Source organism: Mustela nigripes, chromosome 13 (genome assembly GCF_022355385.1).
Source record: "Mustela nigripes isolate SB6536 chromosome 13, MUSNIG.SB6536, whole genome shotgun sequence".
Taxonomy (NCBI): Eukaryota; Metazoa; Chordata; class Mammalia; order Carnivora; family Mustelidae; genus Mustela; species Mustela nigripes.
In genome coordinates, this window is record NC_081569.1 from 32,668,872 (window position 1) to 32,678,806 (window position 9,935).

The following is a 9,935-nucleotide window of genomic DNA, read 5'->3' on the forward strand; positions in this document are numbered from 1 at the left end:
CCCCCACGTGGGAGCCGTCGACCCCGCCCCCGAGCAAGACCCGGAAAACCAATCAGAGACCTCCGAGGGGGCTCCTTGTTCCTGATTGGTGGAACTGCCGGGAGCTGTCAGTCCGCGGCCAGAGCTGTCAGTCAAAACCACGAGGGGTGGGGGAGCGCTGACAAATGCCGAGGCTTCTGAGCCTCCCGCTTGCAAATAGTGCTTGGAATGGCTGCTTAATTAGCTTTGAATGGCTTTTCCTTCCAGCTCAAACAATCTGTCACTACCATGTGGTATAAAGGAGCCATGCATAAAAAAGTAAGCAGAGGCTAAATATCAATTTGATTTTGTGTATCAAAGGAATATTTTATTTTTCTCCCTAGTAATGAAACGTATCAATTTAAATAATAAAAGGTAAAAAACACACACACACCAAAAAAGAAAAAAAAAAAAGGGAAGAAAAAAAAAGGAAAAAGAAAGGAAAAAAACAAAACAAAACCCTAAACTCCACGGTTCTCTGACTCCTGCGCACGCCCGAAACAGGTAATTTCTACAGCCCACGTTTAGGAGAAAACCTGAAGATTTCTCCCTCCCCTCCCATCCCCGCCCCATACTTGCGTTGTGTTTTGTTGTTGTCCAGAAGTCTAGAAAGGAGAGATGGGGGAGGGGTGGCCTGTAAAGGGAAAGGTGGGGGCAGGGAGGGGGCAAACTTTAAAGGGAGCCCTTTGAAGCTGCTAATCAAAGTGGAGGGGATTTTAAGACCCCGTAAACTGGGGATCCCACAGCAGGTCTCGATTTGGGAGCCAAGAGGAGGGGGAGTAGCGGGTGTGCGTCTCGCCTGGATTTATTAAACACAATGCCTTCAAGATGCGCCTCGTCCGGCCTCCCTTTCTCGATCTGATTCCGGACTGACTCCGACGGCGCCCGCCCGCAGTCGGCCGACTAGTCCCAGCCCCCCGGTCAGGTCTACTCGGATTGCGGACAGAAGAGCCCAGCAGCTCTGTCCCTGGCGTAGGCACGGCTCTTGCCCGGACGTCCGCAGTCTCCGGGAACCCAGGAGCCTGGACACTCCCACAGGGAGGACTCCCGTCCAGTTCACCTGTGAGCCCCAGCGCCCGCGCGGGACGCAGCACGTTGGAGGAGTGCGCGGATGCATAGACCGACCTGGTTTTGCAGAGCGCCGCCTCCTGTAGGGCGCAGCAGGAGGGCCAGCCACGAAGTCAAGAATGGTTAGGGCCCTAGAGCGCTTACTATGCACCAGGCAGGCCGCTGTTAGCCAAGCGAGAACTTCTCTCTGTCCTCACCTCACGCCCTTGGAAAGCTGCCCGGCTGGTAACCCCATTTAACAGAGTATAAAAGAGAGGCAGAGAAAGCTCCCAATTTGCCCCAAGCTGGGCAGAAGTGTTAAGATTAGAATCCGGGGCAGCCAGCTCAAGAACCAACCTCAGCCCCTCCTTTGCCTGCGGGAGGAGTATCTGTGCAAGCATTTGCTGAAGGAAAGGCATTGATTCTTTCCTATTCATTCACTCTTTCATTCATTAGCAGCCTTTTCCGAGGGTCAAGCTGTAGGGTCACAGGCCCCTCTCGCCCGCCTCCGGAATCCTATTCGATGCACACCCAGCATCACTCCCTGCTCTCCCGAGTCCAGAACCGGAAGAGGGGCCGGAGGTAAGTAACCAGGCCAGCACCCCCTTAGGCTTGCCACCACTCTAACCCGCGCGACACCCTACAAATTAAAAAAGAACAAGGAGAAATATACATTTCTTTTATGCTCGAGAAAGAGAAAAGAAAATAAAAAAACATGTATACAACACCATGTCCAAAGCGCTTGACAATTATTTTTAAAGAAGGAGGGGAGTGGAGAGAAAGAGTTCAAACGTCTCTGTCTCCAGTTCTAATTGGAAACGTTTCAACTGTTTATGTTACAAGAAGTGTCAGGGTCATTTGCTACCGGAGAGCTGACTTTTCATTGGCTGCTTAATTGAGTACCTCGGAGTCCACCCCACGTGGGAGAGGAATTCCTGGCACATTAAAAAAAAAAAAAAAAAAAGTCACCCGGGTGAGACAGAAAGCCCGGCCTGGATTTCCTAAACCGAGTTTCCCCAGCCCCTCATTTGGGGTGCAGGGTGGTTGATGGGCAGCTGTTTGCCAGCTCCAAGAGCTGCTGCTCTGGTTCTTTCAAAATAATTGCCAAACACTTCAGAGAGAGAGTTTTAATATATGTTTTCTCCCTTTCTCAGAAATTAAAGGGTCTGGCTCAGGTCAGCCACCAGGCTATGGTTCCGTGTTGGAGGAACCAATCCCAGTGCTCCGGTGGAGTTTTGAAGCTCTCCCCGGTCATCCCTTCTTCTGCCTCAAGTGACTTTGATTTTTTTTTTTTTTTTTAAGACCTCTCCTTTGGACTGCCCGGAGGGAAGAGAAATCTTCATCCCTCTCCCTTTGGTTGATTCTGGAAGGCTCCTCTCATGATTGGCCTTTTGGCTCCATTGCTAAGGCAATCCTGCCACACGCCCGCCCCCCCCCCCCCCCTTAGTCATTCTAGACCTTACTCTGCAAGCAAGCACCTGGCCATAGAGCAAGAGGAAAGAGAATTTTTATTTATTTAACAAACTCTTACATAGTGCTTACTCTGCCAGACACTGTTCTAAGCACTTGACAAATATTAACACACTTAATCCTTTCACAGTGAATGGAGTGGGTGCTATCAGGGTCACTCCTGTCTTACAGGGGACCAATTGACGCACTGTGGTAAAATGACTTGCCTAAGGTCACTCTGCAGGCTGCTAGACTTGAACCCAGGCAATTCTGCTCCAAGGTCTTCACCACTAGGAGAGCTTGGCTTCCCCTGGGAATGCAGATCAGGCTTCAGGACACAGCACAGGAAACTGGAGGGCCGCAGGAAGTCCCAAAGGGAGCCCCTAGAGAGCATATCAGGGAGCCACTTCTTATCAGGGAAGGGGACCAAGCTCTGAGAGGTGGGGTGGGGGGGACTTCCCAGGGTCTCCCAACCCCTCTTCTAATTCTCTGGCTGGCCCCAGTTATGTGACTATTTAATCTTGCTAAGCCTCCATTTCCTCATCTGTAAAGTGGAGATTACAATCCTGTCTACTGCCGAGGATTGTTCTGAGGCTCGGTGGAGATCATGCACGCGATGTACTTAGTCCAGAACCTGGCATGTGAAGCAATCAATCACAGTCAGCTATGGTGGCCACGATGGTGATGCAGAACCAGGAGTGATTCAAGTTCTTGTGCATTTTCTGGGTGTCTGCAGAGACAGGAAGATCTAGTGTCAGGGCTCCTAGGGGGAATAAACCAGGCAGTAAGCACACTCAAGTGGGAACACCTAGTTCCCTTCCCCTGACATCTGTGGGTGGTCCCCTCCCTCTCTGGAATTCCCATTCTTTATCTAGGCCCTGGGATGACCTTGGAGACCCCTACTGCCCAAGGACCCCTGAGGGGTATGTCTGTGAGGGAAGGACAGGGAGAGCAATTCAAAGCCACACCTTGGGTGGTGGTGGGGGTGTGGTTGGGGGGAATCCAGGCAGAGAGGTCTTATTGCAACAGCAGTGGAGTTTTTAACTTTCTGAGAAGACAAGCCTCAGAGAAAAGTACCTGCATATCAACGTGCAGTCTCGTTCTGTGGTTCTCAGAGGACTTTCAGGAAGGGTGGACCTTGAACTCAGTCCAGAAGGATGGACAGAAGTTCCAGTGAGTGGAAAGGGCCAATATGAACCTTCCTTGGATCCTTTCTGTTTTGCCACCTGACAAGGTGTCTTTGTTCTCCAAGGAAGGGAGCTAAGAGCTTGCTTCCCGAAGACCTCCTCCCTAGTTCCTACTTCCATCTCAGGCTCCAGTGGCAACTGAAGGCTCCCACTTGTGTCAGGAGGCCTGAGGATCTGCAAAACCTGAAACTCCTGGGGTCTCAGTTTCCACTTCTATAAAATGGGAACGGAATAGTGGCATCTGATTGCTCACCTGGTGAGAATGGGCAGAAAACCTACTTTATGCAAGACCCCTTTGGAGGTACCAAAATTTAAGGGAAGCCCTCGCCTTTGGAGTGTAGCAAGGCCAGACAGCTCCTACTTACTTCAAGGCTGGGTACAGGTCCTAAGAGCTATAAAGAGTCTATAGAGGGAAAGAGGATTGGGTAGAAGGATGGAGGAGACAATCGGAGAAGTTACCTGTAGAGCGTGGCCTGTAACATGGCTAAGTGGAGGAAAAGAGGAGAGTTCCAGATAGGAGCAAAGGTGCTCAGCCAGGACACGTGACAGAATGCAGGGGATGGTTTGGTTGGCTTGGTGGCCCAGCTGGCACAGGAGGCCACCACCTCGCTCCAGAAAGCCAAGGAAGCCAGGCAATGATTTATGATAAGCCCCCCATGCCCACCTGGGGCTTTGTCAGGGGGCAGGTGTGCAGAGTAGGCATGGAATGTATTTGCTCACCTGTCGCTGAAAGAGGCATCCTCCAAGCCACCATCCAAAGCCAGGCTGGACTGCATCCGGCGGCTCCCAGGGTGCACTGTGCTGACCCCTATTGACTAACTGCTCGGGGTTTCCAGCCTCATGCTGGAACCGGGTAAATATTTATCGAAGTGATTGGGCGTCCTAATTAAGAGATTTGTGCTGTTTCTTTCTTTTCTTTTTAAGGATTCAAAGCTGAGGCTTAGGAGATTAAGAAATATTTTGCTGGTACTAATGTGTTCGACTTCACAAGGGTGAGGTCCACGCTGCGGGAATTATCCGGGCCCGTGGAAGGGAGTTCTCGGGGGTCAGCCAGGATGATGAAGGCAGGACTCTCACCCGAGCACACCGAGCGTACTGGGTCTTTGCTGGTGGGGGTGGGGAGAGGAGAGAAGGGTTTTGCCTGACAGCTTTGATGCTCATTTCCAAATCTGCTCTCAGTTTATGTCTTTCAGCGCATGAATTTATAAATTTGTATTGGTCACATACAGGTAGTATTATGAAGGGTCTCTTTTTTCCAGTGTGTTCAACTTATACCAGTGGTTCTCAGCTGAGAGGAGTTTTGCTTCCAAGGGGACCGTCATTGGACACTGTCTGGAAACACTTTTGGCTGTCCGCACTCAGGGTCAGGGGACTCCTGGTGCCTAGCGGGTACAGTCCAGGGACTCTCTCAAACATCCTAGAGTGTACACAGCAGCTCCCACAGCAGAGAATTCTCTGGTCCCCAATGTCCCCAGTGCTGGGGTTGAGGATGGCAGACAACACTGTCTTTGAATCTGAAGAACTACGGTGGCTCCCTACCTCCCCATTTGCAGCCTAGCAAACCCAAGATACAAGAAGGAAAATCTCCCATTTGCAGGAAGGGAGGGAGGGGCTGTGGAGCTCGGTCCCTCTCTCTCCAACCCTTTTATCAGGGTGGTCAGGCCCTTTTCTTCTTTTTTCTCTGTTCTCAGTGGCCCAGAAATGACATATGTTTTGGCTTCTTTGGGAGTGCCCTTTCTGGAAAGGGGATTCTGCCAGAGGGAGACTGAGGCAACCAAAGAAGTGTGGGTAGTGGCAGGGAAGAGGGGGCTGGGAGAAGGGGAAATCGGAGACTCTAGAGGTCCAGGCTGCAGGTAGACCCTGGAATTCTGGGAACATGGAAAGACAGGGAGGAAGGGGGCTTCCATTGTAAGAAAGGAAGAGATCAAGCCGATAGACCATTTCAGATTTTGAGGTTGGAGTAGAATTACAAGAAAGACTCATCTTGAAAGCCCGGAAGTCTAACTGATTCTGCTACTACTAACCCCCACTGCAAAAAAAAAAAAAAAAAAAAAAAAAATGCAGAACAAAGCAAGTTATAAACAAAACCCGACATGCCCATACTTCTGTGTTTTCAGCTTAAAGTACTTTCCTATCTATGGACTCAGAGATAAGAGACAGCACAGAAAGTAGGGAAATTATTCCCATTTGATAGATGAAAAAACTGAGGACCAAAGAAAGTTAAGTGGTTTTGTCCAGCCCCACCATCCAAGCCAATAACAGCAAGTTTGGGAGAGAATTAGGCCTTTTGGCATTGGTGTTCACTCTTTCCATAGGGCCGCAGGGATCCCCTCCACCACTTTACTCAGACCAGCTCCAATTTTTTTTTTTAAAGATTTTATTTGTTTATTTGACAGACAGAGATCACAAGTAGACAGAGAGGCAGGCAGAGAGAGAGAGAGGGAAGCAGGCTCCCTGCTGAGCAAAAAGCCCGATGCGGGACTCGATCCCAGGACCTTGGGATCATGACCTGAGCCGAAGGCAGTGGCTTAACACACTGAGCCACCCAGGCGCCCCCAATTTTTTAAATCTGTTTTATAGGTTCGATTATTTAAAATATTTTGTTTGGGGGAACCAGAGGGGGAGGTTCTTGGGCCAAGACATAGCATCCATCCATCCATTCTCAGCTGTGACTGCAAAATTCTCTCTTGCTCTGAGGGGAGGCCTAGAGACAATGCTGGAGAGCAGAAGGCCTCATGCCATCATCACACTCAGGAGGCCCTGCAGCTCTGAGCCAGCGTCTCCTTGGCTCTTGAGAGATGTCGCAGAGGGGAAAAGGGAGCGAGAGACCCAGGGCCACACTCACCTCCCAGAGCAGGTTGGCCAAGGAGGAAGACTTAAAGTCAGGTCTCGCTGACCTGAGTGAGAAATGGCCCAGCAGCCCAGGAGAGAGCTGCAAGATATTCTGGGCTACTCCTTTTACAGAGACAGGGGGAAAACAAGGAGATCCAGAAAAACCCAGTGACCTGCTCAAGCCACCCAGCTCATGTGTGATAGAAGTGGGACTCCTCTATAGCCCTGTCCAGGTGCAGAAAAGGTGCCCAGGGCCGTGGGGCCACCCTACCCAGCACCAGCCTCATCAACTCCACCATGCCTTCACACCTGGAAAGTCGAGGCACAGACTAACACTCCACTATCTGCTAAGTGGGAGCCTGGCGGTGTATCATCTAATTTATTACCTTACCCCCCTTCCCCCCTCCCTGGGCCTTAATCATCCATTCAACTGTTCCGACCTCCTTACTGGGCCTCTGTTTCAGTGCAGAGGCTGACAACCCAACACCACCCTTTTAGATTCCTTGGCTGCTGAACAAAAATATGGCTCCAGGATTAGATGCTGGGAAGCAAACGTATGGTAGAGACCACCCCTGCTACCCCAGTTACTCCTCACTGCTGACGTGTCTGCGGGCATGGTGGGTTTCTCTGCACCCAGGTTCCGGTGTCTAGTCACTGACTTCATAAACGTCAAGGGTAAAGTGCGGTGGGCTGGGCGGGAAGGTGCGGTGGTGCCGCTTTCTAAGCTCTGAATCTTGGTGACATCAGATTTTCTCGATGTTAGTCATTTCCCCATCTTCCTACCTGTGCCAGAACGGCAGCCCTCTCCCCAAGACCCCTAGAAGAAAACGGAGGGGAAAAGCTTCATGACATTGGATCTGGCAATGATTTATTGGACAGGACTCCAAGAGTACAGTCAATAAAAACAAAAATAGACAAATGGGATCATATCGAACTTAAAAACTCCTGCACTTCAAAGGAAACAATCAACAGAGTGAAAAGGCATCCTGTGGAATGGTGGAAAACATTTGTAAATCCCAAGTCTGGAGGGGTACAGGGCGGGGAGGGAGTGCAGTCAGTTAAGGGTTAAGTATCCAATTGTTGGTTTTGGCTCATGTCATGAGGGATTCTGGGATCGAACTCCACATCAGGCTCAGGGCTCCAGCTCCATGCTCAGCACAGAGTCTGCTTGTCCTTCTTCCTCTGCTTTCCCCCCTGCTCACTCTCTCGCGCTCTCTCTCCCTCTGTTCAATAAGTAAATAAAATCTTTTTTAAAAAATCACACATTTGATAACTGGATAATATCCGAGCTATATAAAGAACTCCTACCACTCAACAACAAAAAAAACAAGTAACTGGATTAAAAAGTGGCAAAGGACTTGAATAGATGTTTCTCCAGAGAAGATGCACACATGGCTAACAGGCATATAAAATGATACTCAATATCATTAATCATTAAAGAAATGGAAATCAAAACCACAATAAGATATCACCTCAACCCCATTAGGATGGCCATTATTTAAAAAAAAAAAGAAATGAAGGAAGTAAGTGTTGGTGAGGATGTGGAAAAATTTGAACCCTTGTGCACTGTTTGTGAGAGCGCAACATGGTGAAGCCAGTCTGGAAAATGGTGTGGAGGTTGCCCAAAAAATTAAAGATAGAAATTAAAAATAGAATTACTGTATTATCCGGCGATTTCATGTCTGGGCATACACCAAAAAACATTGAAAGCAGGATCTTGAAGAGATATTTGTCCCCTGCCCCATGTTCACTGCAGCTTTATTCACAACAGCCAAGAGGTAGAAGCTGGATGTGAAGTCTGCTTGAGTTTCTCTCTCCCTCTCCCTCTGCTCCTTCCCCACCAACACACATGCGCCCTCTCTCTAAAATAAATAAATAAATCTTAAAAAAGAAAAAGAGAAAAAGTGAACTATACATACAATGGAATATTGCTCAGGTTTAATAAAGAAGGAAATCCTGTCATACGCTACAATAGGGAGGAAACTGGAGGACGTTATATGAAGTGAAGTAAGTCACAAAAAGACAATACTGTAGGATTCCACTTATGGGATGTATGTAAGGTAGTCAAAATCACAGAAACAGAAAGAATGGTGGCTGCCAGAGGCTGGTTGGGGGGAGGGGAAGGAATGAGGAGTTGTTCAATAGGTATAGAGTTTCAGTTTTGTAAGATGAAAAAGTTCTAGAGGCCCGTTGCGCAACAATGTGGATGTAGTTAACACTACTGACTGTACACTTCAATATGGTTGACAGTAAAGTTCATGTTCTATGATTTTTACCACAATGGAAATAAAAAAGAGGCAGCCCTTTCAGCAAGTGAGTTCTGGAGACTTGTGGGTTCTGGAGACTTCTTACCGGTCAGCCCCCAACACCATCCCCTGGCCCTCCCAATGGCGTCTCCCAATGGCGTCTCCCAATGGTGTCTCCCAATGGTGTCTCCCAATGGTGTCTCCCAATGGCGTCTCCCATGCTCATTCCTTCCCCTGAATGTTGTCAGTGTCACAGAGCTTGAGGGACTTCTGTTCCTGAACACTGCTGGCTAGTATGCTCCTGCTTCTTCCTGCAAACTTCCCCGGCTGTGCCAATCTCAGGCTGGCTTGGGATTTTGGGGTGTTTTGTCTTTCTTTGTTGTTGACCTGTTGCACGAGAATGGTGACTGAAAATCCAGTGACTCGTGGCCATCCAGTCTGCCCACAAGCAGGTGACTGTGCAGCCTATACTTAAGAACACACTCTACTGTTCAGAGCACAAGTGCTGTTGGTGGTAGACAGAGCTGGGTTCTTATCCCGAGTCTCCTGGTTTTGTTGTTCCTGTTGTTTGGGGGGGGTGGTTTTCTTTTCTTTTTTTTTTGTTTTGTTTTTTTGTTGTTGTTGTTGTTGTGGAACCTTAGGCCAGACACTTTGCTAAGCTTCCGTTTCCTTATCTGTCAAATGGGGCTGAGTCATGCCTCTCTGCGGGGTGGTTGTGGAAATTAAGTGGGGATCACAAGGGTTGGCAGCATGCTTTCCCGGACTGCTTAGTGATTTGCGATGAATGAGGGTACGTGAGCCACTGTGTCTCCATGTGTTCAGAAGCCCCAGCCTCTTTACCGACTTCCAAGCTTAGCCGCCTTTCTTCCTAAAGCCAGATTCTCTGCTCCCAGAACTGAAATATGTCTCATGTTAGTGGGAGGCAGGGAAAGAAGGGCGGCTGGAGCCCAGGGGCCGGAATGGCGGAGGTCACTGGTAATCAGACAGCCCCTGGAATCCTTGGAAAGGGAGATAGGAGGTGAATGCCATGGGTTGGCATCTGCAGAATTCAGGGCAGGAGCAGACCTGGCCATCGGATCCACGAGGGGACTGTGAGTGTGCCCCCCACTCCCACCCAGATGCTAAATCAACAGACCGGATTTGGGAAGACTGTCCT